Source organism: Nycticebus coucang, chromosome 3 (genome assembly GCF_027406575.1).
Source record: "Nycticebus coucang isolate mNycCou1 chromosome 3, mNycCou1.pri, whole genome shotgun sequence".
Taxonomy (NCBI): domain Eukaryota; kingdom Metazoa; phylum Chordata; class Mammalia; order Primates; family Lorisidae; genus Nycticebus; species Nycticebus coucang.
The window spans coordinates 31,240,959-31,255,376 of NC_069782.1; the positions used below are offsets into that span (position 1 = coordinate 31,240,959).

At 35.9% G+C, this 14,418-nt stretch overlaps 1 pseudogene across 1 annotated transcript in view; it reads left to right on the forward strand.

Annotated features, from left to right (window-relative positions):
* LOC128580895 (receptor of activated protein C kinase 1-like) overlaps positions 1-14,418 on the forward strand; it is a 67,605-nt pseudogene that overhangs the window by 27,982 nt on the left and 25,205 nt on the right. The gene's annotated exons all lie outside the window — the stretch shown is intronic.

Here is a 14,418-nt window from a genome sequence, read left to right on the forward strand (position 1 = left end):
GGTCAGCCAGCCTGGGCACCAGATTCTCACAGAAGCATGAACCCTACTATTAACTGGACTTGTGAGGTGAGTAGATTTCATGCTCCTTATGAGAATCTATACTTGGTGATCTGAGGTGGAGATACTTGAATCACTCTGAAACCATCTTCCCCTTTGCCCCTGGTTCATAGAAAAACTGTCTCTTGTGAAACTCCTCCTTGGTGTCAAGAGGTTTGAGGACCACTGGCCTAGAGGATTCAGCTGGTTAGGCCCTATATAGTTAGTCCAGTACCTGGAGTGCTAAGTTTCTCCAACATCCTAATGAGTACTTCTTGGACTACTCTAAATATTTGAGTGTCTTCAAAAATTGTCCTGATCATTTTTACGTTTTCTTCTTAGATGATCTCATCCATTCCCAGAACTTTCATTATCATCTCTATGCAAATGACTACAAAATTTATATAACACCCTACTTCTCCCTTTCGAGTTCCAATTTGGAACATCCAACAGCCTAATTTGCATGTAGTTTGAATGTCTTCACAGATATCTCAAATTTAACATGTCAAAAATCAAAGTCTTAATTCCTACCTCCCTTCTCCACAGACAGCCACCTTTCCCATATTTTCTTCATCTAGTTGTTCAAGATAGACTTGGGACTGTCTCTCTCTTATCTAAAATATCTTCAGAAATCTATAGTAAACAATGACAACCCATTGGAAAATGGTCAAAGACTATAAACAGACAGTTTATTGGACAAATGTGTAAAAATACACCAAATTTTACTTATATGAAGTGGAACATATTTATTCTGAAATAGCATTTCTATCACTCAGTGGACAAACTATCCAAAAATTTGAAAACTATTGTATCTGTGAGACTAGCACACATGCAGTGGGGCAGCACCTTTGAAGAACAAGGAGTTCTAGCAATAAGTACCAAAATTAAAGACACATTTATCCTTTGAGCTAGCAATCCTACCTCCTGGAATCTAAACAAATGGTATATTTTTAATGCACATGTTTATATACAAAATTGTGGGAGTGTGGTGTGTTTCAGAATAACAAATCTTTGGAAATAATTCAAGTATCCATAAATACTGGCTAAAGAATCTATATTTCATTCAATAAAGAAATACACAATTTTTTAAAAAAGTAATTAACTAAAGATATTGAGGATATTTCTTTTAACAGAAAGAAAAACATCAAAGTACATAACCATGGATATATTATGCCACCTTGTATAAAGTAGGAAGCTGATATATATAAACATGTTTGCTTTTATTTCCATAAAAACCAAAAGAATAAATGATAAACTAAGAAAAGTGGTGAAAAGAGGTGGAGGAACAAAGATAGAATGAGGTTTCTCAATACTGAATCACATAAATAAATTACCTAATTACAAACTTTATATAAATTAATGAAATTCAACAGAATAATGGAAAAAATGAAAATACATTTTAATCAAGATTTCATCTAGGAAATATTTGATGTTAGAAAATGTATTAGTTAATAACAAAAGAGAAAAAAATTGTATGATTCTTGTCAAGATTTGAAAAAATATAAAAGGATGTATTAGGGTTGAATAATCATTTTTATAACAAATCCCTTAGCATTTTCTCTCTTCTTCCCCTATGCCATCCTGAGAATTCACATGATATAGTTTTCAAATTCCAGGAAGCTGTCAGTCAAGCATCTGGTAATTGAGTGAAAACCATACTTGTTAATTTAGCAAAATTAGTACTGAGAGATGACAGATAAGTAGCTACTTATAAGAATTTCAAATTTCTCTGAACATTCTTTCTTTTAGTCAACACTTTAAAAATTTTAAATGATTTAAACATACCTGACTACGTATAAGAAATCTTAGACATTATAGAATTGCTAAAGTAACACTATATAGATCATACAAAACAATAAGCACACACAAAAATAAATAGAAATGCTTGTGTTAAAACACATTTTCTTGACCTCACTCTTGGAGATAATGACTCAGCGAGTCTTGCGTTTTTGCCCTGCTAACAAGTTGTGTGGAATAGACTTTATAGGAGCCCATTGGTTTGGACTGAGCTCCTACACTTAGCCCAACAATCTGAACCAAAATAGAGCCATTCATGCTAAAATTTCATGTCGCTAAGCAGAACTTAAATTATTTTACCTTCCAAAAAATCAATGGGGTTCAGGGTGGGTGGGTAAGAGAGAGATTATCCAAATTCCCAAACAGGCCAGTTTTAGCCAGAATGATAAGGAAGTCCTCTCTGTTTGACATTTGCAAATAATAATAATAACAACAACAACTTGGAAATGACCAATGCACTTTTCGTTTTCTGTTTCTCTTTTCTTGAGCCCTTTTCTGTCTATAAAACCCACCTCTTCTGCTCAGCTCAGTAGAAAGAGGGGTTGCCCATTTAACTATATTTGTTGTAATTTTGTCCTTGGACACAAGGTGCCAATGATGCCTCTCAGAGACTGATATTTTTAGTTGCACTGAACTAGACCGTGAAATTAAGACGCAAAGATGAATAGATAGAAGATGCTGGAAAAAGAAAGCAAAATAATTACATTAATAAATTGTGGTATATGTACACCATGGAATATTATGCAGCCTAAAGAAAGATGGAGACTTTACTTCTTTCATGTTTACATGGATGGAGCCAGAACATATTCTTCTTAGTAAAGTATCTCAAGAACGGAAGAAAAAGTATCCAAAGTACTCAGCCCTACTATGAAACTAATTTATGCCTTTCATATGAAAGCTATAACCCAGTTATTATAAGCTAAGAATGTGCGGAAGGGGGAGAAGGAGGGGAGGGGAGGGGGAGGTTGGGCGGAGGGAGGGTGATTCGTGGGATTACACCTGTGGTGCATCTTATAAGGGTACATGTGAAACTTACTAAATTTAGAATATAAATGTCTTAACACAATAACTAAGAAAATGCCAGGAAGGCTATGTTAACCAGTGTGATGAAAATGTGTCACACGGTCTATAAAACCAGTGTATGGTGCTCCATGATCGCATTAATGTACACGGCTATGATTTAATAATAAATAAAATTTTAAAAAACGATAAAGAGAATTGTATTCACTAGATGAATATACATCAGGCCTCATGGTATATATTATAAAAATACAAAAGTACTTGTAAATTTCAATAAAATACCACACATTTTTATACCTCTGTGTACTTGCACACTGCATGCTATTCTTTTTGACAGGTCCTCTTCCACTAGCCAAAAGTGTTAAAGGTATTATGGACATTGTGAACGTGCCTTGTGTTTATTCCATGGGGAACTGGGGAAGATTTTTAGTACGAGAGTAGTATAATAACACAAATAATTTTTTTACAAAGAGGTTGGCAACACATAAAGAATATTTTATATTTTTGTGAAATTTTGTAATTAATATTTTCTAACTTAAGGTACATTTAGCTACAATTTCCCATTTACCTATGGATGACAACTTTATGGGTGACTTTTGGGACACGCGTATTTATGTTTTATTTCTATCAGTAGAACAGTAGTGTGTAGAATGGATTGCTAAGATCAAGTAAAAAAAGGGCATTTAAAGATTATAAATTATAGACATAACTTCAGTGGTCCATTGATTTTGACAAATGTACCAACATAATTCAATAGGGAGAAGATGATAGTCTTTTAACAAAAAGACCCAGAACAATTGGATATCTATTTGAAAAGAATGAACCTAGACGCTTAATTCAACTATATATAAATTAAATTGAAATTGTAAGGTTGAATTACAATTGAAATTGTAATTGAAATTAAATTAAATTTGTAAAAGAAAACATGGCTGAAAATCTTAGTGTTATGGGCTTAAGTACAAACTTCTTAAATAAGACATAAGAAAAGCACAAATCACAGTAACATTTGATAAGATGGACTTTTATGCTCTTCAAAAGACAAAGTTAAGAAAAGACATGCCAGAGATTTAGAAAAAAAAATGTAAAATACATATTTGACAAATGGTTTGCATCAGAATTTTTTAAAAATTACCCATACAACTCAATGCTCATTGAGAATCCATTTTTTAAAAGACAAAGTACTTGAACAGATACTTTACAAAAGAATGTATCTGAATGACAAACTAGTGAACAGATAGCTACTCAACATCACTAGTCATCATGGAAATGCAGATTGAAATCACAATGAGATTCCTCTATCCACCCACAAGAATTGCTAAAGTTAAAACAAAAACAGAAACAACTGGCATTGGCATTTGTCGGATATAATGTGGAACGCTTAAAAAACTCATGCATTCTTAATGAAACACAAAGTGCTGCAGTCACTTTGGTCAACAATTTCATCATTTCCTTAAAAGCTAAACATATATTTTTATATGACTCAGGCATGCTCTTTGGATTTTTCCAAAAGAAATTAAAACATATGCTTGCATAGATTTGTATGATAGCAGAGTTATGAATAATAGGCAAAAGTGAAAACAAATCCAATGGTTATCAGCTGATTAATGAATGAAATGTGCTGTAGTGTAGAATACTATTTTATAATTGTAAGGGGTTTGAGGAAGTTGGGGACTGATCAAGGAAAAAGATAACATCACATAAACCACAATAATCTTTATGGAGTGATGTTTGGACACAGTTGAATGAGAAGAAAGGGTCCTCACAAAATAAGTCTGTCAGAGGCTTAGAATGGGGACCCATCTAGACAGAGAATTCCCTGGGCAGATGGAATCAGACAGGAAACTTGTATGTCTAGGTGAAATCACTTATCAGCACAATGGGAGTCTCTGAGTCAGTGACCAGTGACCAGTCTCCAAGGTGATGGCCATTCAGTGTCTTAAAACCAAAAGGCTCCAGGTTGCCAATGAGCAGCAGATGCTGGGTATATGCAAAACAGACAGACCCTAAATGACTTAAGAAAATCTTGTTGGTTGGTTATTTTTGAAACAATTACATGTGTAAGAAATTGAATGTGGTGCCAGCAGGCTTTTGTGCTAATAGACCTTACAATGCTGTGAAGAAACAAACAACCAGAGTCCAATATACATGGTGCATCTTGGTTCATTTATTCTATAGTAATGAAAAGGAGAAATGAATTATTCCTGCAAAAACATGCATAAATCTCAAAAGCATTATTACAAGAAAAATAGGTTAAATACAGAGAGATATACAGTATCCCCCACCCTATCCATGGTTTTGCCGTATGAAGTCTTAGTTACCCACTATTTGGTAAGATAAAATATTTTGAGAGAGCGAGAGAGACAGAGAGAGAGAGACTACATTCACATGACTTCAATTATTATTGTTAGAAGTTTTCTATTTCATTATGTTATGGCTGTCAATCTCTTATTGTGCCTAGATTATAAATTCAACTTTATTAAAGGGGTATAAGAAAAAACATAGGATAAATATTCTGAATTTGATCCTAAGTACTGGGTGGGGTATCCACTGGGGGTCTTGAAAAATATCCTCCAACAAAATAGAGGGGACCACTGAGTATATTGTTTGGTTACATTTATATAAAAAAGTTAAAATTATTATGGCAGAAAGCAGATCAAAAGTGTGTACATGTATTTACAGCCAACCATTGAAGAGAGACAAGAAAAGGGAAAAAAAATGGAGGGGAAATAAAATCATCCCGTGTTTTAATGGTGGTATGTAGCATCCCGTATAACCTATGACTAGGAGGAGTGAGAGTTATTAGAAATACCTGTATAGCTCAATAATGGAACACCTTGGTGGAAAGGGCATGGAGAGGGATTTAGCTCTCCTAACAAGCATGAGAGCTTGCGTGATGAGAGCAATGGTGAATTGGCAGTCTCAACACCTGCGGTGTCTAGAGGCATGAAATCAGCCTTATATTAGGCTGGAGGAGAAGTCAGTCAGGAGCATGTGCATTCTATCCCAGACCCGCTTACTCTGACTATCTCCTCTCCTGCCTGCAGAACGGCAGCACTGCGTCTCTCTGCTGAAGATTACCAAGCTCTACTAAAGACTAAGATCATCTATTCTAAGACTGCTTTACTGTCTCTAAGACACTGTTTCTCTCTCTCCAGCTAAAGTAGATAGGCCTCAGGCACCTAAGAGAAACTTTACCTGAGCAAGGTAACTTAGGGGTCCGCGTCTGGAACCTAGTCTTGGGCCCTGGCAAGTGGTGTCAGGAATGAGATGTGACAGTGGTAGTGGTTACATAATTGTATGCGGTCACCGAAACTAATAAAATCGACCATTTGAATGGAAGGATTTTATTGTTCATGTCAGGGAAAAGAGCTCAAACTCTGTAAAATAATTTAAAGAGGTTTATTCAGAGCCAAATGTGCACTACCACGGCCCAGAGAGCCATGTCCAAGAGGCCTCGAGTAAGTGGTCTTGCAGAGGTTAGGGTATAGTTGGTTTTTGTACGTTTTAGGAAGACCGAAATTGTGCATGAAGTCAGAAATCAATATGTAGAAGTTACACATTGGTTAGGCGAGACATCTTGAAGCAGGGACTTATAGATTATAAGTGAGTCTAAAGATATTTTACTTGTTATCAATTATAGAAATGAAGCTTTGTCTAGGTTTGGAATCTTTTAAGTAAATATGAAGTCGGCCCATCACACATAAGCCACTAGACCTATGCCGAGACTCAAGTGATCTGTTGAGTAAATTGATTACCCGCAGATGTGGTTTAACCTTGGTTTTATATGGTCTTAGGTTTGTTAATGATTTTGTGTCTTACTTTTATAAAGAATAACTCCAAAAGAGACAGAGAGTAACTAGGCATGTCTTATCTTTCTTCTCCTCTTGGCTGGCAACTCAGCTTTAAGATTTTTCTGGGATGACCCTGGCCCAAAGGAGCTCATTCAGTGGACTGAGGGGGGCTTAAAATTATATTTTAAGTTATATTTGCAAGTTTTTGGTATGCTCTCACCTATAGGGCACACCACCCAGGTGAGGGGCACAGCTACTACAGGAACCTTACTTAACAAACTTTTTCTGAGATATTATAATTTATAATTTATGTATTCTAATACTGATATTCCACTAAATTATGAGAAATCCTTTTTTTTTTTTAAGTTTAACTTGAGCATTTTTGTTTTTGTTTTTTGTTTTCTTTTTGCAATTTTTGGCCAGGGCTGGGTTTGAACCCACCACCTCTGGCATAAGGGGCTGGCGCCCTAGCCTTTGAACCATAGGTGCTGCCCTTTTTTTTTTTTTTTTGAGACAGAGTTTCACTATGTCGCCCTTGGTAGAGTGTCGCTGTGGCGTCACAGCTCACAGCAACCTCAAACTCTTGGGCTTAAGCCATTCTCTTGCCTCAGCCTCCAAGTAGCTGGGACTACAGGCGCCCGCCACAACACATGGCTATTTTTTTTGTTGCTGCAGTTGTAATTGTTGTTTAGCTGGCCTGGGCTGGATTAGAACCCGCCAGCTTGGGTGTATGTGGCCAAGTGCCCTACCCACTGAGCTATAGGCATTGCCAATTATGAGAAATCTTAACCAGGAAATGTAATCTGTATGTATTAATATTTGATAAAGAGTTTAGATTTCATGTCATAGGCAAGAAGGACAGTGGCAGAAAAAAAATGACACTCTTGCAAATGATTATTCTGTTACCATCAAAATCAACAAACGGAAATGGTGATGACTGCCATTGACAGAAGACAAAGAAAATAGTTAAGAGTAACTTCATGACTTAGACGCAAAATCACCTATGGTGGTAGCACTGGTAAAACAGTGACAGGGAGAAAAGGACAGTGTTTAGAAATACTGTAAAGAGTCACTGACAGAATCGGGAGGCTGAGGCAAGAGAATCGCTTAAGCCCAGGAGCTGGAGGTTGCTGTGAGCTGTGTGGTGCCACGGCACTCTACCAAGGGCTATAAAGTGAGACTCTGTCTCTACAAAAAAAAAAAAAAAAAAAAAAAAAAAAGAGTCACTGACAGAATGTGATGGGACTGTGTAGAGAGGAAGCAGGAGGGCCCAGGTATTCTGGTGTTGAAGTCTGTATTTGGCAATACCATTAAGACATGGCATGTAGGTGAGGTGGGTTAGGCAGGGAAGATAATGAGCGCAATTTGGGCATGTTCATTTTTAGGGGCTTGTGAGCTACCTAGGTATAGCTGCCAATTTGACAGTTATAAATGTGGTGCTAATGTCCCAAAGAAAGATCCACACTGGAAATAAACATGTAGGGGCATTGACTTAATTCAGATCAAAATAAGATGGAATGATTCAAAAAATCACTTTAATTGAAAAGTGATGGACAACATTAACAGCTGGTCTGAAGGTAAAATTTCAACATAGAATTCTGAGAAGGAATGTTGTAAAGGAAAGTAGCCTTAGAATTAAATAAAGCAGAGTTTTAAGGAGGAGAGAGAAACCCATGTACACAAAGAGCCAAGATGAGATGTGTAGGTGAAGAAATGAAAAAGAGTTCCAAAGCAGAAAAAAATCCAGGGCACTCTAAGCGTTAGCACAATATATTGGCATTGTGCTTGAAACAAATGCAAGGTTAACTGGTTAAGAAGTTAATAGGTGCTGAGAAAAGTACACGAAATGCAGATCAATGTTTTAAAAGGTTTGTTTCAAGACAATAAAATAAAAAAGATCGTAACTTGGAAGAGAATTGAAATAAAAGGAAAGGAATTTCTATAATTGACTAACCAATTATGAATTGATTTCATTTTATGGAAGGAATATAGCGATAATAATAGAGGATGCCAGGACTGGATTCTGGATCCAAGTTCTCTACTGTTGGGATAGACAATGTATTGTACTAGTCAAAGGTATGAATTTTGGAGTTATGTACTTTGTGTATAAACCTCATGTAACTAGTTAGCACCTCAATTCATTTTCATATAAAGGAAATGATAAGTCCTAGTTCATAGATTCGCTGTGCCTGGCACACAGTGAATATTCAGTGTATATTGAATGTATTATGTTCAATGTATTATGTTCTTAGATCATTTTTGTAGATATATTTTTATATAAGCAATGAGTACCTTTTAAGCAAATGCATATGTATTTATTAGACAAGAATTTGGCTCCAAATTAATTCTTGGTAAGATTTTTATGCAAATGCAAAAGCTGTTCTATGTTTACATGGGAGGATAGTTTTTCCAGGATTAGTGGAAGTCTTTTAGACCATAAAATTGTCAATCAGACTTCTTGAACTCCAGAAATAAGTCTTATCAATGTTAATACCAAAATATGACTAGAGATCTTTTCTTAATGGGAAAGACAGAGTTGAGCCATATGGCCTCAGTAAGTTAGATGTTCATGTTCTTTAAAGTTTTAAAGTTTCTGCATGGTTTTACCTCCGCAATTCTACTTCCCTGAACATTGTCTCATTTTAAATGGGAAACAAAGTACACTCAGTGTAAGGAAGAGAATAAAGATGCCCCGATGACATTCTTAATTAGATGTCCATAGAGTAAAGCAAAGCATAGCAGTTAAATATGTGAGTTATGTAATACAATTTATGAGCTCAAACTTTGTGCCAAACATAGATGGAAAATGAGTTGAGTAGAAGCTTTTTTCTTCTGTGGTTTTATGCATCCTGATCCACAGCTCCTTCCCCAGAGGTCTGGACTGATTCTACTTGGACACTTTCTAAGGACAAATATATCATTTTAATTAGGAGAATACACTAGGTGTGTTTCACCATGGCAATTGAAAGCAAGGTAAGCAGAGATAATAAGGTGATCTATAAAAGACGGACTTCAAATAGGAGAAGGAAGAGCTAGAAGAGGAAAAGGAAAAGGAGAAGTAACGGAAAAGAGGGGAGTGACAGAGACAAAAGGGAGAAAGGGTGGGGAAAAAAGGGTGACGGGAGAGTGAAGAAATGGGAATGAGGAAGAGGAGGGGCGGGACGAAGAGAAACAGCTGCCACCACCACTGCACAATGACATCAATTTCATGAAAAACGATCTATGAACCAAGTGTATGGTGCCCCACGATCATACTAATGTACACAGCTATGGTTTAATAAAAAAAAAAAAAAACATAGTTAAACTAAGAAAAGGTACAGTGAAAATAAATATTGTACTCTTAAAAGAAAAAAAAAAAAAGTAAACTTTTAAGTCCCCCATTGCTAACAAGATGCCCTTGCACGGTAGCCCACCTAAGCATACCTGATGTCCATGGTTTCTTCCAGGATACACGGAATCCCTCTTTCTTATAATTGAATGGAAGGGCAGGGGAAAACTGAAATAACGCATTGGGAGTTAAGTATCCAAAACCAAAGGAGAAGTCTGGACAATCAAGCTGAAGGCAAAAAGCCAGAAAATAAAGGGAAATTATAAAGAATAGAGAAAATACTTATGAAGTGAAGTTCTAGAGAAAGAAACTCATCTTTTATCATAGGGAGGGAAAAAATATGTGCTGAAGAAAATATCTACGTTGAAGGAGGGGGGAGGAGGATATGGAGCCAAACTTCTAGGAGCTCCTGACTGTCAGAAGAGCATGAGGGCCCGTTATGTCCTCAGTGAGGGGCTGAGGAATTCTGTAACTGTGTGCAGCACATCACAGGGCATCCAAGGGTTAAGATTATGTAAAAGGAACACTATGTAGCGAAGGCAGCAGAGATCATGAGAATCATAAAGCCTAGCACATCCCTCTCACTAGACTTGACCTTCTCAGAGGCAGGGAATAGATTTTATCATCTTCGAAAACTCTGCTTAACACAGCGTCAGCACATTGCAGTAATTAAATTAAAATGCAAGTGAAATTATTTTGGAAATTATCATTCATTAGGCAGACATCAGTTTAGTTTCATATAGATGTAGTTTTAACATAAAAATAATGGAAACTGAAAAGATATCTGTTTAATATATTTTTATATTTAAACTACATCTATATAGATGTAAACTATCTCTAATTTTTAAAACTGATATGAAAGGGAAACAGGAGTGATTAAAAAAGGAAATCTTGGGAGGTAATACACTATTCTTTTTTTTTTTTTCCCTTGAGATGGGGTCTCACTCTGTCACCCTGAGTAGAGCTTCATAGCTCACAGAAACCTTAAACTCTTGGGCTTGAGCAATCCCCTTGCCTCAACCTCCTTAATAGCTGGAACTACAGGGATGCACTACCACATCCTACCTACTTTTTTCTATTTTTAATAGAAACGGCATCTCTCTCTTGATCAGGCTGGTCTCAAACTCCTGAGCTCAAACAATCTTCTTGCCTTTGCCTCCCGGAGTGCTAGGATTATAGGTGTGAGCCACCATAACCACCCCACTATTCTTATTATTACATAAAAAATTTCTATTCCCGATACAAAGTCCCTTTATTAACTTACATAAAAGATGATCTAAATAACTTCAGGTGCTCATAAAATTATCCCATGTTAAATGATATAATTTATATATTAATTAAAAACTTTAATTTTAAGTGAATGGACATGCACACAGAAAAAAGAAAACTAATATTTTAGAAAAACAAAGAAAATGAATATATTTTATTGATGAACTAATCTCCATAGTGGGGGCAGGTATAAAAACATTGACTTTGGCTTGGCACCTGTAGCTCAAGCAGCAAAGGCGCCAGCCATATACACTGGAGCTGGTAGGTTCAAATCTAGCAGGGCCTGCCAAACAACAATGACAACTACAACCAAAAAATAGTCAGGCATTATGGCAGGTGCTTGCAGTCCAAGATACTTGGGAGACTGAGGCAAAAGAATCGCTTTAGCGCAAAAGGTTGAGGTTGCTATGAGCTGTGATGCCACAGCACTCTACCCAGGGCGACTGCTTGAGACTCCGTCTGAAAAAATAAAATAAAATAAAATAAAATAAAATAAAATAAAATAAAATAAAAACACTGACTTTCAGAGAAAGGAACTATGAATGATCCCAAGCTTCATAAGTCTTCAAGAAACTTTTCCTTATGGGTCACATTTGGAAATACATATTTCATTTGACAGATTTTGCACATCACTTTCCCCCACCCCTCAGGGTAGCACAGGGAGAGAAGTGAGTGCTTCCATATGCTATAAATTAATTTCCTCATTTTTCTGCGAAATTTTTGGAGGAGGGGATGGGAGTACAAGGGCAACAGACAGAAGTTGAAGAAAGAACAGAAAAAAAAACCCTTTACCAATTCCCAAGTCAAAGTAGAATTTTCTTTCTTCTCAGAAAGAAAAGAAACACTGTTATATTGAGTGTTGATTTTGTCAGGAAGCATGAAGCTCATAAAATTTTAATTACTTCACTATTTTTCACATCACTTACATTTTCCCATGCAGGTAAGATTATTTTCATAATGGCAGTTCTGATTACTGATAACTCTTTCCTTCCATTTTAGAGTTTGTTTTCAGCTGCTCTAAAGATAATTGAAAACCAAAAGGCTAAAAGGAATCTGATTGCAACTGCTTTCCAGTTTAAAAATCCTTAAAATCTCTATTGTCCTTGCTCTATAGCTTATGTTTTTATTTCTTTTTGGTTTTGTTTTAAGAAGAAAAAGGGCATTGAACATGAAATGCTAACTTGATAGTACGAGCAGGGGCGCTGATTACAGCAGCTCCACTCTATTCTGCTGTTAAGGACATGGTCAAGAGGAAAGACACATTTTGTTTTTCAGTATTAGCTAGAAAATCAGGCACATATGAGACTATTTGCATAAATATGATTGGAATACAAAGCTTCTTATGAAAAATATTGTTTCAGCCTTCAAATTGAAGTGTTATTTATTCTTGAGGTACTGAAGATGGTTTTATGTAAAATCTATCCATGACATAGATTTTAGAAGAATATTTTGTGGTGAGAATATTTAACGTTTTATTGCAAGTATTTTATTCATAAAATAATTTAATCCTTACCCCTATTACTGTTCTTTATGGTGAGCCAGAGAATACCTCTGGGTACTTAGACACAGAGGGGAGTTTCAGTGGAAGAGCAGGTGACAGCCTAGGTAGCCTAGAAGGATCTAATTGATGAAAAAACGTGTCACAAAGGGTGTGGAAAAGAAAAGTTCCACAAATCCAGGTAGTAGGAAATAAGGGAAAGTTTTAAGACCCGGCTCTTCTTGGATGAATCAGTCCTCCTCATTCCTTCTCTGTTACTCTACTGAAGACAACTCCTAAAATGATTGACGTCCAGGTCACAAGTCTACTCCTTGGCAAAGACAAAGCAGAATACTTGCTAGTCCAAGCATATTGCACAAAGTAGGAAGAAGTATTTCTGTAGAGGAATTTGGAGTGCTGCAGGAATGGCTATCAATTCCAGGAAGGGGGGTGGTTATAGAAATACTAGATTCTTGTGTTTGAGAAACGAAAAGGTTTCATTTCCATCCATTCATGACCAGTAGCTTCCACCCCTTCTTCATGTTTTAGTATTTTTTTCTTTTTTTTTGCAGTTTTTTGGCCGGGGCTGGGCTTGAACCCGCCACCTCTGGCATATGGGGCCAGCGCCCTACTCCTTTGAGCCACAGGCACCGCCCTATGTTTTAGTATTTTCACAGAATTTTTTTTTTAACAAAGTTCTTGCGATATTTTCTTTCAAAATCATATCAATGAGGAAAAAATGTGATTTCTAATTTTGTCTTTTTAAATTATATCGCAAATATAATCTTGTTCTCATTTAAAATTGTTTTCCTTGAAATCTATACCTGGGAGGGAGGAACCAAAGGCACAATGGTGCTGGATTTTACTTTATGTAAATAATGGGTAGAAGGGAATGAACATTAATAATTTAGTTGAAGCACAGAGAATCCTGTCAAACGGGATATATCGAGCAAATAAGAAATGAATCCGAATAACCACCTGTATATAGCAATTTTTGACAGAAATGTTCTGTCTTGCAAAAGCTTTCTTTGTGTGGTTTGGTACACAGGAGACAAATTAAAAAGCTTCCTCTGACACTTCTGACTTCAATATGTATGCTAGTAATATAAACTAAAAATAAAGAAATGGAATTTTGTTTTTTGTACTCATGTAACACCACTTGAAATATATATTGTTCAAAAATAAAGTCTATTATAAAGATATACAGAAAGTTATATTGGTTTACTTTTCCTGGTAAAATATACAAGTTCAAGGAATGTATATTTTGAAGTGAGTTTATGTTAAATTAATTATATTTGGTTTAGTATATGAACAGATCAAACTTTTTATTGGCAGGCTTTATTTTCTTTTTTTTTTCTGTAAGAAATAACGAAAACTGTAATACATCTGGTATTGGGACATCTGGGTTTCAGACTCAACTTTGCTGCATGACTGTGAGCTATTTACTTATTTAATCCCTGCCTCTTTAGGCAATGCCTAAATATTTCGCAAAGAGTTTAACACCTACCCTAACTCCCCACAAGGTATGGTATGCTTTATAGTTTTAGCAAGTATTCTGATGTCCCCAAAATAAAAAAAAAAAGTTCACTGGGGTAGTAAACCAGTGTTAACAATTCTAAAGGACATGCACTAATTCATCCAAATTTAAGATCTTTTCACATCTTTGTGTCTAATCCTTCTCTTTCTTGTTCATAAAAGCA